Genomic DNA, 16,531 nt, shown 5'->3' with positions numbered 1-16,531 from the left:
TACAGGTTTGTTCTCCCCGCTTTTCAACACTCAAGCCTCAAGTTAACATCTTTGGGATCGTTTTGGGGTGCATTCAAAAGGAACACACTCAGAAAGCTGGATGGCCTGCTCTCATTCACTCACTCATCAAACATCCAGAGAGCCCCTCCTTTGGGCCAAGTTTCGTGCTAGGCCAGGGTTTCCCTGGGATTCCCAGGTGGCACAATGTGCCATTCCCAGGTGGCACAATGGTAAAGAATCCGCCTGCCAGTGCAGGAGCTGCAAGAAACTCGGGTTGGATCCCTGGCTCAGGAAGAGTCCCTGGAGAAGGAAATGACAACCCGCTCCAGTATTCTTGCCTGGGAAATCCCATGGACAGAGGAGTCTGGGGAGCTGCAGTCCATGGGGTCACAAAGAGTCGGACACGACGGAATGAGCACACATACGCGAGGTGTTACACAGGATATCACAGGGGAAATGGTCACCTCAGGCTCAAGAGGTCAGGGAAGAGCTAAGGCTTGAAAGAGAAGTAGAAATTAATAAGGTAAAGAGCCAGGAGGCTGTAATGGGAGTGAGAAAAAGATCATTCAGACAGAAACAATAGCACTGGCAAACACTCTGGGGTCTGGGGGAGCACAGGCTTGAGAAAGACCAGAGTGACTGGAGCTCAGAAAAGAAGAGGCTGTAGCAAGGGGAAGTAGGGGCCAGACCAGGCAAGGCTTCATAAGTCAAGGCAAACATGTTTTAAGCAGCAATGGGAAACCACCGAAGTGTGTTAAACAAGACATGAGGTTTCTCAGTGTGCTGTGCCAAGCTGAAGACTTCTTCCCCAAATGCCAATAGTCTGAGAGCACTCCGGTTTGGCTGCAGTGGTCCAAAAGGATCTTCAAGATCGTCTAAAATAACCCTCTCCTGGGGGACTTTGCAGACGGTCCGGTGGTTAAGATGCTGCACTGCCAATGCGGGGGGCACGGGTTCATTCCATGGTCGAGGAGCCAGGATGGATCCCACGTGCCGTGTGGCTCAGCCAAAAGATTAATAGTCTCTGTCCGTGCCTCTCTGTGTGCCTCCCTTGTAGGCCCTTGAGTCCTGGTGTTGGCTATATCACCATGCTCAGATGCTCAATTGTATCCCACTCTTTGAGACCCCATGGACTGTATGTAATATAGCCTACAAGTCTCCTCTGTCCGTGGGATTCTCCAAGCCAGGATACTGAAGTGGATAGCCATTCCCTTCTCTGGGGGATCTTCCTGACCCACGGATCGAACCCACATCTCTTAAGTCTCCTACCTGGGCAGACGGATTCTTTACCTCTAGCATCACCTGGGAAGCCCAGCTATATCATGAAATAGGCCCAAAGCAGAATGATTTCTGTGGTATCTCTGGAAACTTTGAAAACTTTAGGGCCAAAGCAGGGGCCAGGCAGAGCCTGGATTTGGAGGGGCTGAGACTGGGTCTCGTGCATGTTTGCATCTCTCATTGAAGAGTTAAAGGATTATTATTAAAGGATTATTTTCAAAAAAGGGTAAAATCATAATGGGCATCTAGGTATAAAATGAAAACGCTAGAGATTTCATTTAACTCATTATCAGTGAAGGAACTGGTAAGATGTTACAACTAGTTTAAAGGAGAATCCAAAGGACACATTTATTGATCAGGAATATTGACATAAATGCCCAAATGGGAGACAAACCAGCCTCTTCCACAGGGAAGGAATAAAGTCCACGGAGTGTTGGCCAGACAGAACTTGCATGTTGACAGACCAGAACTATTTTACTTTGCTCTCTGTTCTCCACAATTTACAGAGCTATAAAGTAGTTCAAAGGCAATAAAAAGCTAGAATTTCCAGCTAGACAGCATGGAAAGCTGTGCGCCAGACCAGCGTCAGCTTTTACTGTTAATGGCCAGGTAGTAAATATTTTAGACTTTGTGGGCCATATGGTCTTGTTTCAGCTATTCAATTCTGTTCTTCAGGTGTGAAAATAGCTGTAGATAAGACCCCAATAAGCCTGCTGTGATCCAATAAAACCCAATTCAGGTCAGTAAAATTGGAATAGCATATAGTTTTCACATGTCACAAAATATTCTTTTAATTTTTTTTCAACCCTTTGAAAATGTAAAATCCACTCAAGGGATATGAAAGCAGGTGGTTATCAGATTTGCTCAATATATAATATTTTGCCAACGCTTGCTCTAGACAACACTGTTTTCCACTGAAGCATAAGTTTTTCTCTATAGTCTCTCAATTTGATAGGCAGAATAATCCTCCCGCTCCATACATGTGCATGTTCTAATCCCTGGAACCTGTGAATAGGTATATTGTGTAACAGCAGAGGGGAATTAAAGTTGTTAATCAGATGATTCTGAGATGAGAAGGCTACCCTGGATTGTGTGGGTGAGTCCTGTGTAATCCCAAGTGTTCTTTTTTCTTTTGAAAAAGCATTTTTATTTCTTTGGTTGCCCCAGGTCTTAGTTGCTGCATGTGGAATCTTTAGTTTCAGTTTATGGAAAACAGTTCCCCAACAAGGATTCAAACTTGGGCCGTCTGCATTGGGAGCTCAGAGTCTGAGCTATTGGACAACTACGGACGTCCCCATAAGGGGTTCTTAAACATGGAAGAAGGAGGCCAAAGAGTCAGAACACAGAGCTGGCATGATGAGAAAGACTCTACAGCTGTTGCTGGCTTTGAAGATGGAAGGGGACCACAAGCCAAGGAATGCAGGCAGACTCTGGAACCTGGAAAAGGCAAGGAAATGACTTTTCCTCCAGAGCCTCCAGAAGGAACACAGTTCTACTGAAAACCTGATTTTAGCCCCGTGAGACCCATTTTGGAGCTTCTGACTTCCAGACCTGTAGGGTAATACATCTATGTTGTTTTAAGATACCAAGTTTGTGATAATTTGCTACAGAAGCAATAGGAAACTTATATACCTCCTTTAATAAAAAATGTAATTTAAAAGAAAGATTATTCTTGATCACAGAATAAAATTGGTCTCATTCGGTTTGGCTTGATTATGTACACAGGTGCAGTGAGAATGCTCATTTACCAGATCTTAACAATTTGTTTCAAATTTTCAAAAGGAATCTCAGATTGGGCTTTAAGTTTAGGTAAATTCCTCTCTTCTCGAGTCCTCCAAAAATCTTTGGGATTTGGGACTTGCCAGGAAGTAAACTTACCGATGCACCTATAAGGTGGGGAACGCTCTTCGTTGGGTTTACTGGGAGAGCTGTGAAAGCATTAACTTCTGTTTCTTTAAAAGTGTCAGTCATATCAAAAGTGGTAACTAGGGACTTCCCTGGTGGTCCAGTGGTTAGGATTCCGTGCTTCCAATACAGCAGGCGCAGGTTCGATCCCTGGTTGTGGGGGACTAAGAATCCACACGGTGTGGCACGGCCAAAGAGGAGGGGAAAGAAAGCAGTGACATCATAAGCCTGCAGTTCAAGACTATTCTTTAATATGTTAACAGTTTGAGGTAGGCATCGCAGTTCTTTTTCACTGGGAGGGGAAAGGAAAGACTCTGAGATGGTCCTTCCTGGCTGAATACATAAACTCTTGGCTGATGGCTGATCACTGATAGTTGAACCTTCAGAGAAGCATCAGAGTAAAACAAAATCTAGCTGTAGGTGCCCTCATAGTGAAGGAGATCACACTTCTGTTTGGTCTAAGAGTGTAAAAAAATCACTTTCTTCTTTAAATTGCAAGTTTATGGAAAAGTGAAATTAATTGAGTAGGCCTAAGATCCATGAATAAATTTCTGAACCCCCCTTTTCTGAAGATTATTTTTTATAATCAACAGAATAATTTCTGAATGTTTAGGTAGATACATTTGTACCCAATATTATATGTGCATTTTGAAAGAGAAATTGTTCACAGCTTTCATCAAATACTGAGATGTATCCTCAAAGAGATTAAGAACAGCTAAACTAAATGGCTTTAAGGTTCTTTCCAACGTTGACATTCTGATTTTATGATCAGCCATCAAACTACTCCCATCACCTCCATAGGCTGCCCTTGCCCACAGCTATAGGGCAGAAATGACCCTTTAGTTCAAGCAACATTTTTCTCTTTCTTCTTTAGAATAAGGATACACCCATCCTCACCTGCTGGACTGAAACTGCTCTGATCACTGCCGGTGACTGCTATTTTTCTTGCTATTTTAACACATTTCAGTGTATAGGGTGTTCTTGTCACTGTAAATTTTCCAAAGTGGTTTTCCTCACCTAATTATTTCTACCTTCTGGTAACCTAAATTCTACCTTTTCAATTAGGACCCATTTCCTCTTAAGAAATCCTGCTTGAAGACTATATGGTTCATGTAAAATCGTTTTCAAGGCAAATGGCTGGTCGGAAGTCTGGGATAGTTTGAGCAGTAAAATAAAGCATGGTAGTAATGGATTATAAACCATAGAATAAAATAAGAATCCGTGAGTCCATACTGATAAATGAATAGAGGAGATGGAAAATTTCTTCCTTATAGTAGCCTACCTACAGACTTCCTTCCTATAAGGAAGTAGACTTCTGTCCTTCCCATAAGGAAGTCGACTTCCTTCCTTCCTATAAGTCTTCCTTATAGCAGACTATATAAAGCAATAATGCTAAAACTAGTGGATGAAAGGTCAACGAGGAACATCGTCTCAGTGAATATCCCCACAAACGACTTATTAATTTCAAAGTGGAAAATAGTAACTTTACAAGGGAGGAATCTAGCAGACAGCATCTTAACTGAGTTATTGAAGCTAACAGCAACGTTGAGACAAACCCACAAATATGCCTCCTGATATGATGCATGAAGGACCTGAGATCACTTTTGTGGTACTTCTGCTAAAAAGGCAGGCACGTACAACCCGAACCCAATCATAAGGAAACATTAAGACCATCTCAAACTGAGGAACAAACTGTAAAAACAACTGGCTTGTACTCTTCAAAAACTCCACAAAGAAAGGTTGAAGGACAATTTCAGATGAAAACAGTCTAATAACACAACACGTGACAGTGGCTTGAATCCAAGATTGGGGGAAAATAGCTATAGGACATTATTGGAGTGGCTGATGAAATTGAAAATGGGCTGTGGATTTAATAATAGTATTCTATCAATGTTCACCTTTTTCTGGGGTGGGGGATGCACTGCATGGCATGTGTGATCCTAGTTTCCTGACCAGGGATCAAACATGTACTCCCAGCATTGGAAGCTCAGAGTCTTAACCACCCAGACTGCCAGGGAAGTCCCAATGTGCAACTTCTTGACTTCTCAGTTTTACTGTGGTTATGTAAGCAAATGTCTGCTCTCAAAAGATACACATGAAATAGTTATGGTTATACGGATACAACACCTACAACTTACTCTTCTAAAATTTATTCATTTTAATTGAAGAATAATTACTTTACAATATTGTGACAATTTACTCTTTAAAATATGCCAGCAATATGCCAGCAAATTTGGAAAACTCAGCAGTGGCCACAGGACTGGAAAATGTCAGTTTTCATTCCAATCCCAAAGAAAGGCAAAGCCAAAGAATGCTCAAACTACCGCACAATTGCACTCATCTCACACGTTTAAGTAACGCTTAAAATTCTCCAAGCCAGGCTTCAGCAATACATGAACCGTGAACTTCCAGATGTTCAAGCTGGTTTTAGAAAAGGCAGAGGAACCAGAGATCAAATTGCCAACAATCTCCTAAAGGAGATCAGTCCTTGGGAGGACTGATGTTGAAACTGAAACTCCAATACTTTGGCCACCTGATGCAGAGAGCTGACTCATTGGAAAAGACCCTGATGCTGCGAAAGATTGAGGGCAGGAGGAGAAGGGGATGACTCAATGGACATAGATTTGGGTGGACTCCAGGAGTTGGTAATGGACAGGGAGGCCAGGCGTGCTGAGGTTCATGGGGTTGCAAAGAGTCAGACAAAACTGAGCGACTAAACTGAACTCTTTAAAATAAAAAGCTTTTCATTTTATATTGGAATATAGCTGGTTAACAATGTTGTGATGGTTTCAGGTGGACAGCAAAGGGGCTTAGCCATACATATATGTGTATCCCTTCTCTCCCAAACTCCCCTCTCATCCAGGCTGTTGCATAACATTCAATATACTCTGAAGTTTTAGAAACCACACATTCAGAGAGAGGCAAAGACAAAGCAAATGAGATAAAATGTAAAAATTGGTAAATCTGGATAAGGCTACAGGGAGTTCCTTGTACTAACTTGAAATTTTTCTGTAAGTTCAAAATTATATGAAAATAAACTATAACAAGCATAGTTGACCAGAAACCTTTTATTTCACTGCACAGTGCTAAAAATATCTGTAGGGTCTAAGGCCACTTTCTTGGCTTGGTAAACACCTCTAAGGAACATAACTGAAACTCTTAAATAATTCAGAGGTTCTTCAAGATCCTAAATCTTCAGTAGCCATTTATTCATCATTGCTGAGAAAAAAAAAATTAATTTTCCATGTAATCAAAATTTATTCAAGTCAGGTAAAAATAAATAAATGTATATCTTTCAGCAAATATGTGGGAACCTTTGTGCCAGACACATTCTAGATGTTCAGTGGGCCAGAGACCAAGATCCCTGCCTTTAGGAAGCTTATGCTCTAGCAGAAGGAGACAGACAATAAACAATGTCCATAATTACGATGTAAATGATATCTTATCCGTTAAGCGGTGATAAGTGAGGCAGAAAGAGTAGACAGGGCATCGGGGGTCAGAAGCACAAAAGCAGGGCGAGTCAGGCCAGGCCGCCGTGTTAAATCGCGTCACTTGTGTCAGAGTTTGAGCCGGCTCCAGGAGTTGGGGATGGACAGGGAAGCCTGGTGTACTGCAGTCCACGCGGTGGCAGAGTCAGAGATGACTGAGCAACTGAACTGAACTGATGTTAGTTGCTCAGTTGTGTCCAACTCTTTGTGACCCTATGGACTCCGTCAGCCTCCTCTGTCCATAGGCTCCTCCAGGCAAGAATACTGAAGCGGGTTGCCATGCCCTCTTCCAGGGGATCTCCCCAACCCAGGGAGGAAACCCGTGTCTCTTACGTCTCCTGCATTGGAAGGCGGGTTCTTTATCACTAGCGCCACCTGGGAAACCCATCAAGTGTTAGAAACGGCCTTATTGTGGAGAAGCACAGGCTTGATAGAGACCAGTTTGCAGGCATCTGTGCAAAGAGCAAGCCAGGAAGGAACAGTGAGTGCAGAGTCCTCTCCACTTGACCACCAGGGAATTCCCATTTTGTTTTTTGGCACAAGTTGCTCATTTTCAAGGAACAGAAAACCCGTGGAGTAAGAGTACTATTTCTGCTGAAAATCCTCCTGACTTTCCATTTCTCTCAAACATTCTTGCAACCCCCTTAAAGTGCCAATGGACTTCACACTTCTTATCTGATTTCATCTCCTACTCCACCTCTAAGTTCACAACCATCTTTGGGACTTCCCTAGCAGTCCAGTGGTTAAGACTCTGCCTTTCATTGCAGGAGGTGAGGGTTCAGTCCCTGGTCAGGGACTAAGATCCTATATACTTCGGGGTATGGACCAAAAAAGGGTCTGAGTTCATAAAACGTTTTTGTTTTAAACTATCAATATATTAGAATAAAACTGTCTTCTTGAAAATGTATTATCTTTTGAAATGCCTCACCTTTTTTGGACTGTAGGTTAATAATTATACTGCACTGTAATAGCACAAATCACAGGTTATCCTGAGCATTGCATGTAGATTAAAATGTTAAGGTGTGTCCACGTGTAACATGTGAATGTGCGAGTCACGTAAAAGAAAGGCACAGGAAATCCAAAACAGTGTGTGCAGACATCCCCCTCACTGTTGTTCCCTCAAGTATAGGGTTTTCCCCCAAATGTGCATGCCTCCTCTGTTTCAGAGAATCAAACAACTTCCGATTATCGCCAAGCTTCCCTCCCAACTCTAGACTGACACTGCAGAAAACTGCGGCTCACAGTAGACATCCTACCTAAGGGACACATACCAGGGAAAACTGGGAGTCTATCTAAGCTACCTGGAGCGACCTTCTCACAACCCACCACTTCTCCAGAAGCAGCCCCAAGGACAAAAGCACAGAAGCTCCCTCTTCTAAGAATAAAACGGTTCACCCCGTTATTCCCCAGGGACAATTATGGAGTGTTTCAGGTTGTGTCACTGCTTGCTTGCTGCCATTTTGCAACTCCAAATAACTTTAGGTTCCCATAGCAACACACTCTTGCTCTGGAAACTGACATTGTTCCCTAATCCATGTGGGAAGGAACAAGAAGCTTCTCCCAGAAAACACAGCAGGTGGGAGAAGCCACGCCATGGGGGTGTGAAGGGTGGGGACGGTTACTGATGACTTTGTCCAGCCGAAGACAATGAAGCTAACATGGTCACCACTGAATGACTACCCAATCCTTGACCATTCTCCACGGGGCCCAGGGAGAGATGTCTGCCAAGAAAATGTCTATTTCATATTGCAAGAAATGTTACAATGCTTGGCAGGACCAAGGCAAACAATTAAGAACCTAAACTCCATCAAGTAAAAAAAAAACAAACAAACAACAAAAAAAAAACCTTCCACTAAACTTCATTAAACGTACACAGCGGTTTTCATAGAAAAGCTGTTGCAAACCCAGAAGATTCATGTTGGCAGATGAACTGAAAGGTCTATCACACGCAGAATTACTTGGGAGGTTGTTTACTGATGTCTGCAACTTACTTTGAAATGGATCACAGAAATAAGATGGACTGATGGAGGAATGGACAGGAGCGAGCACAGTAAAATAACTGCAGAAACCTGGTGGTTGGTATAGGCATAGTCACTGTAAAGTCTTTCAACTTTTCCCTAAGTTTGAAAATTTCATAATAAAACGTTGGAATAAACTTAAATGTATATCATGAGACCAGCAAAGAAAAAAAAAAGTGTGAGAGAAAAGATGGTTGGGAAAAGAGAAAAAGGAAAAAAATCTTCAGTGTTCTTCCTAAGCTGATTCCCTTTCTCACTTCTGTCCTTGAGAGTTTATTGAGGCAGATTTTGGTTAAATCGGGCTGAAATTATTGAAATATATTTTGGTGTCAAAATAAACGGAAGGATTTTTTTTTTTTTTTTAGTGTATTGCACAGCATGTGGGATCCTAGTTCCCTGACTATGGATTGAACCTGCATCCCCCTGCGTAAGAAGCACAGAATCTTAACCGCTGGATCGCCAGGGAAGTTCCAGGAACCCAAATGAATTTTTGAAAAACATAAAATCACTAATGTCTTTTGATGTTTTGAAATTGGCTGCTATTTTTCTGAGATGTTTATGCAAAATAAAATAAAATAAAATAAAATAAATCTAGTGTGGGGTAGAATTTAACAAGAGCTTTTTTTTTTTTAAGCCAGGAAATCCAATATCCCCAAAACAGAAGCTAAAGCTGACAGCTTTTGAATGTAGGGGTTTATCACTCAAGTCCTAAGGGCTAGTGGAATATACAATGGAAAAACTTCAAGGCTTATGCTCATTCCTTCATACACAGAGCTCAAAACAGTGACTGTCAAGGTAAAAACAAAACTTAAAGTCTTTGATATTTAAAAAATCTTTTTCTGTGAGCTGACAGTTTCATAAATATGCTCTACTCATAAAAGGATGTAGATGAAGACCTATTACCTGTGAAAATAGTGCCACCTAGTGGACAGAACTGAGAATAGTGTAACAATGTCCTTCAGTTTCAGTTCAGTTGCTCAGTCGTGTCCGACTCTTTGCGACCCCATGAATCGCAGCACGCCAGGCCTCCCTGTCCATCACCATCTCCCAGAGTTCACTCAGACTCACGTCCATCGAGTCCGTGATGCCATCCAGCCATCTCATCCTCGGTCGTCCCCTTCTCCTCCTGCCCCCAATCTCTCCCAGCATCAGAGTCTTTTCCAATGAGTCAACACTTCCCATGAGGTGTCCAAAGTACTGGAGCTTCAGCTTTAGCATCATTCCTTCCAAAGAAATCCCAGGGTTGATCTCCTTCAGAATGGACTGGTTGGATCTCCTTGCAGTCCAAGGGACCTTCAAGAGTCTTCTCCAACACCACAGTTCAAAAGCATCAATTCTTCGGCGCTCAGCCTTCTTCACAGTCCAACTCTCACATCCATACATGACCACAGGAAAAACCATAGCCTTGACTAGGCGGACCTTAGTCGGCAAAGTAATGTCTCTGCTTTTGAATATACTATCTAGGTTGGTCATAACTTTTCTTCCAAGGAGTAAGCGTCTTTTAATTTCATGGCTGCAGTTACCATCTGCAGTGATTTTGGAGCCCAAAAAAATAAAGTCTGACACTGTTTCTACTGTTTCCCCATCTATTTCCCATGAACTGATGGGACCAGATGCCATGATCTTCGTTTTCTGAATGTCGAGCTTTAAGCCAACTTTTTTGCTCTCCTCTTTCACTTTCATCAAGAGGCTTTTTAGCTCCTCTTCACTTTCTGCCATAAAGGTGGTGTCATCTGCATATCTGAGGTTATTGGTATTTCTCCCGGCAATCTTGATTCCAGCTTGTGTTTCTTCCAGTCCACCATTTCTCATGAAGTACTCTGCATACAAGTTAAATAAGCAGGGTGACAACATACAGCCTTGACGTACGCCTTTTCCTATTTGGAACCAGTCTGTTGTTCCATGTCCAGTCCTAACTGTTGCTTCCTGACCTGCATACAGATTTCTCAAGAGGCAAGTTAGGTCCTTACCAACTAGTTTTCTTCTTTAGGGAAAGATTTAGTCACCAAGTCATCTCCAATTCTTTGCGATCCCATGGATTGTAGCCTGCCAGACTCTTCTGCCCATGAGATTTTTCAAGCAAGAATATTGGAGTGGGCTGCCATTTTCTTCTCCAGGTTATCTTCCTGACCCAGGGATTGAACCTGTGTCTCCTGCATTGGCAAGTTGATTCTTTACCACTGAGCCACCAGGGAAGCCCAAGATTATCTACTAGTTTTTTTTTTTCCCATTATTCTTAATTGCTCAACAAATTACATATATAATTTGGTATAAAAAGAACCTCTGGGATACTAGAAAGAACACAGGATGCGGAACCAGAATGACTTGTCCCTATATTTCTATTTCTTTATATTGCTGTTTCCAGCATTAGTTTTGAATATAATTTCTCACAAGGATTTGCCCATTAATTATCAAAAGGCCCACAAAATGGTATTTCTGAGATGGAGGTATTAGCTAATGCTAGGTGATAATCTTTCCACAATATATTAGTGCATCCAATCAAGACACTGCATACCTTAAATTTACACAATGTTATACATCAATTATATCTCAAAACAGCTGGTGGCCAGAGGCTGGGGGAATGGGAAGCCCAGAGATCAGACTGCCTTCTGGGCGCGTGTGCTCGCTCAGTCGTGTCCCACTCTTTGCGACCCCATGAGCTATTGCCGTTTTCTACTCCAGGGGATCTTCCCAACCCAGAGGTGGAGCCTGGCTCTCCTGCATTGGTAGGCAGATTCTTTACCACTGCACCACCTGGGAAGCCCATATGCATCTTCATATACTTAAGATGACTGCAGTCACCTTGGTCATGCCATGCAAGACCCCGTCTTTAAACAACTCCTTTCTGAGGGTCTGGAAATTTCTCATTTTAAGAATGCCCACGGGTAGAATAACACTGCAAATGAAAAGGCCTGGGTTCTGATATCTGCTGTCAGGTTACTAGTTGTGTGGTTTGGGGAAACCACTCCCTTTGAATCCACTTTGTTTAAAAAGATACTTATGATTTACGTACTGGGCTGGCACATGGGATCTTCACTCTTCACTGCAGCAGGCGCGATCTTCTATTTGCAGCATGTGGTACCTAGTTCTCTGACCAGGGATCAAACTTGGGCCCCTTGCCTTCAGAACATGGATTCTTAACCAGTGGACCACCAGGGAAGGCCGAGTCTGCTTTATTTAGATGTCTTTTGCCCACCCTACTTCATAGAGTTAACGGATCTTCAATCTATGTCTTCTTTGTTACATCCATGTCTGGGATTAGCAGCCAAGGCCTGGAATGACTCTCCTCCCTTCTTCCCTGAGGATAGAGGGAGTGTCTGCTTCCTTGCTTCAACTGCCTTTAGGGTACAGCAGCAGCTTTAGCACCAGGGAGTTGGGGCAGGAACAATACTGCAAGGATGCTAACTGTTTTGCACAAGATCACAAAGCTAATGAATTTAGATACAGATCTGGCTCCAAAGCCCATACCTTTTTTTAAAACTTTTTGATTGTGAAACATGACACCAGTAACAGACAAGTGCATTAAACAAATGAGATTAGTGAGTAATTATAAAGCCAACACCCATGCAAAGCAAGAAATAGAAGTCTCTTGTGTTTCTTCCACAACATTCTTGTATCTGAAGCCTGGTGCACGGGTACCTCAGTTTCTCTACGGTGTAGCTTTAAAGAGTGGTAATACTGTATCACCGAGTATATCTGTATGGATCTTCCGATTTACTAGGTAAAGCCTAACCATTTATCAAGTGGTTGTTCTGATGGACTCTGCCACCACCAGAATGAGAGTTCTCATCGCTTCATGTCCTTACTTGCCCTTGGCAGACATTTCCCTGATTGCTAATGAGGTTGAGCACTTATTCATGCCATCACAGAAATATCCTCTTTATTTATTTGGCCGCACTGGGTCTTAAGTCGTGGTGCGCGAGATCTTCATCGGTGCACGTGGGCTCAGTTGCCAAACAGCATGTGGGATATTAGTTCCCCAACCAGGGACTGAACTGGCATCCCTTGCATTGCAAGGTGGATTTTTTTTTTTTTTTAAATGTCTAACAGGCTTTAATAGCGAAGCACTTGGGGTGGGGGGTGGGGGGGCGTTCGGACACGAACGGGGCAGGTCGAGGAAATCCGAGCCGCAAGGTGGATTCTTAATCTCCGGACAAATAAGAAAAGTCCCCCAAATATGCCCTTTAAGATGTGTTGATTCTTGATTTGCCTCGTGCCCAGTCTCGTCCAGAGTTATGCCATGCTCCTCGTTCCGCACTGCGCCTAAGAGGTTCTAGGTGTGTCCCAACAGCAACACGCAGAGGCAAGACAAGCACCAGAGCTCACTCTCTGTGACGCTCAGAGTGCTGCACAGAGCTGGCCACAGGCAGGGCTGAGGAGACATGCTGACTGGTGAGCACAGGATCCTACTGGCAGCCCCCAAACACAGACTTACAAAAACCAAACAAGGCTTCTAGTTTAGTATACTGTTCATTTGGAGGCAAAACCTGAACTGACACAAGGCTAATTATAGCTTTTGCTTGGCATATGTTTCCTGCAGAAATATTCAGTTAGCTATGGAACTGAACTGATGGTGGCTGTCATACTCTGCTGTGAGACAACATATAATGTTAAGTACTTATGTTCCAGAACAGCTTCCTAAAATCTGAATATTTCTGAATTCTTGAACACATCTGGACACAAACATCTCAAATATAGGATTCTGGACCTGCCATTTATTGAATCCCTGCAATATTTCTAGCACCATGGATAAGTAGATGCCTTACATACATAACAGACCTGTTGGGAAGATTAGATAAGGAAGTTACAAACTTACCTTATTTTACCCAGGAGACACCAGAGGCTCAGACTGGTTAATATGCCTAGTTCACACAGCAGAGTTGAGATTCGTGTTTATTGAAATTAGTGTATCTTACAAAACACATACATGGTACATTAAAGCATAACCGATAACTACAGTCATTTAGAGGTATCAATGAAGCTTAAAGTAGTTATATTAGCCAAACTGAATGCCTGCAGCACACTCACTGGGAAACAAGATTTAGATGGATTAGTCCCACTAACACAAACCAGAGGCACTGAGCGCACACACTCTTTTCAGAGGCGAGGACTCTGTCCAGAGACGCCAAAGCGCACACCCAGGGCCTCAGAGCCAGTCACGTGGAAGAGCTGAAGGCATTCACTTTAGTCTGCTGAACTATAACCAAGCTTCCTGATAGATACCAACAATCAACACGGCACTCCTCATGCACCTGTAAAGCAACGTGAAACTGTTATTTCTGAAAAATTCAATATTTGAAGCAAACAAGGCTAAATAATGTAGAATCGCATCTCCCTTCCCACTTGGCAAGCTTGCAAAGCTCTTGCTTCCAGCCTTGGGGGGTGGGATTATTTTTGTCCAAGGTCCACTGCTTCATCAGGGATGACCATTTCAGTCACTCCCATCTTCTCTGGGGCCTTGGTTTCAGTCATCATCCCCTCACATTTTTAAAAACATTAAAAAATTTTTTAATTTTTGGCTGCACTGGGTCTTTGTGGCTGCACAAGGGCTCTGTCTAGTCAGAGTGGGGACTACTTTCCAGCTGCAGAGCGTGGGCTTCTCATTGTGGTGGCTTCTCTCGTTGCGGAGCACAGGCCCTAGGGTGTGCAGGTTTCAGGAGCTGTGATGCTCAGGTTTGGCTGCCTCTTGGCCTGTGGGATCTTCAGGGAACAGGAATCAAACCTGGGTCCCCTGTATTGGCAGGCGGATTCTTAACCACTGGACCACAAGGGAAGGCCCCCTTTCACATTTTTAACTTTCGTTTTTCCAACCTTCAAAAAGCAGGGAGGGCCTCCTCCCTTCTTTCCCTCTAGTCACCCATGTTCCTCTTTACCTTTTCAGAAGCCTCAGAGTTGTCTACCCCACGTCGTTTTCTCACCTCCTACTTATCCTCAAAGCACTAGCAACTTTCCATCCCCACACTCCTCTGGCATGGGACGGCCGACCTCTGGGGACACGTCTCGGTCATCTTTCTTGTACTCCGCTCTGCTTGCTGCAGACCATTCCCCTCCTCGAGGCTCCTCTCCCTTGGGCTTATTGCTGATCCTGTCTCCCAGTTCTCTTGGAGGTTTCTCTGCAGACGTGATCACTCACTTGAGCTTCATACTACATGCAGACAGGCATATTCCAAGTTCAAGTTTCTGGCTTCTCCAAAAACACACCTGTCTGTCTTCAAACTGCTTAGTCTCTCCTTTTGATCCCAGGCCTGCTCCTGAATTCTCTCAGGAAATCTCTGCTACCTACCAAATAATATAACTAGAAACCTAGTGGTCACACCTGACCCTTCTTTCCCCTCCCTCCAAATCAAGTTCCTAATTCCTGCTGGTAGCCCATCGAACAAGTTCAAAGGAGAAGAGAATTCTCTCTTGACAGTTCAGTTAAGCAAATATTGAGCACCTCATATGCACTTAAAATGAATTAGAACTCAGTGTACAAATTAAGTAGCCTACAAATCTTAGAAAATGCTAAACACCTACCAATTTATTCATATAGGTCAAAACACTTGGAGAAATCACTGTAGATAACTAAAAATGTACCAGGAATCATAAAAAGGCATTTCTAAGTTGACAAGGGCCAGCTTTTATAAATTTGGCCTAAAATAGGATAACAAATAGCTCAAATTCACCCCAAGTTGTGGCAGCCAGCTCCCAAGGTGGCCCTTCTGTCTCACCTCCTGGTAGTCTTACTCTTGCACAGTCTCTTCCCACTGCACGGGGCTGACTGGACCGATCAACGGCATATTGCGGAAATGATGGAGTCTTGCTACATTAACCCTGGGTGGGTGGGGAGCTAGCTGCATGAGGACATCCCGTCAGTCCAACGAAGAGGTCCACTTGGCTGGGACTGAGGCTTCCTGCCAACCACCAGCACCAACTCCCAGGTGTGTGAGTGAGCCGTAACAGCAGATGCCCCAGCCTCAGTCAGGGTCCTCATGGCCACAGTCTTCTGAGACTTACACCAGACCACTAAGCCACTCTTCAGATCTTGAGCTCGTTCAACTGTATTAAGATTAATGTTTGCTTTAAATGGCTACATTTGGACCCTCATGTAAGAAATGTGGGAAGCCCTGTAGCACAAGCATTCACATTATTGACCAAATGAAGACACTCTGAATGTAATGACTATGGGAAAGTTCTGAAAGTTCTCTCAACTTTTACAGATAAGAGAATTCATTCTGGAGAGAAAGTTCTACTGAATGATATCAGTATTGGAAAGTCTTCCATTTCTTCCGCATGCCTTAGAAAACTTGAGAACTCACACTGCAAAGGAACTTGTGAATATAAAGAATGAGGGACAGCCTTTACCAATCTCTTACATTAGAAAAAATACACAAAAACCCTGTCTGGATGCAAAATCTCTAAACGTAACAGCACTGGAAAAACTGTCAGTGATTCCTGTCTTCACTGACACGTGAGAACTCATACTGGAGGGGACCCTAGGAATGCGATCAATGTGATGAAGTCTCAGCCTCAGTTTTGCAGTGAGTGGCCACAAAATATACTGAGAACAAAATGTACAAATATTGTTAAGTACAGGATAAACTTTATTAATATCCCATTCTTAGTCTAGGCCAATAGCTCATTCCATTTGTCTTTTTTGTTTTAGATAAACCTTGATGTCTACAGCTATCCTCTAAAATTAACCTTAAATCACATTCTTGAAAAAATACTAAATAAACTACTAAGCTTTGGGGGTAATTTGTTATGCTACAATAGATAATACCACATAGAGTTCCCAAGACACGTGGAAACCTACTCAACTATGCATGAAAATTTTGTCCTCCGACTTTATCTGTTGGAACA

General features: G+C 43.0%; 1 long non-coding RNA gene across 2 annotated transcripts in view; it reads left to right on the top strand.

Moving 5' to 3' along the window:
• The window catches only part of LOC138434412 (uncharacterized), a 74,688-nt gene extending 65,409 nt beyond the window's left edge, over nt 1–9,279 (top strand). The window contains exon 3 of one of the 2 annotated variants that reach the window (XR_011254771.1): nt 9,055–9,279. This is a non-coding gene — a long non-coding RNA (uncharacterized lncRNA). Of the gene's footprint in view, nt 1–2,445; nt 2,980–9,054 lie in introns of those variants that run through there. The other variant, XR_011254772.1, reaches the window with a different exon arrangement.
• Nucleotides 9,280–16,531: the final 7,252 nt, after the last annotated feature.

This window comes from Ovis canadensis, chromosome 2 (genome assembly GCF_042477335.2).
Source record: "Ovis canadensis isolate MfBH-ARS-UI-01 breed Bighorn chromosome 2, ARS-UI_OviCan_v2, whole genome shotgun sequence".
NCBI lineage: Eukaryota > Metazoa > Chordata > Mammalia > Artiodactyla > Bovidae > Ovis > Ovis canadensis.
The sequence above is the reverse complement of the archived record's forward strand: the minus strand, read 5'-3'. Positions and strand labels throughout refer to the sequence as shown.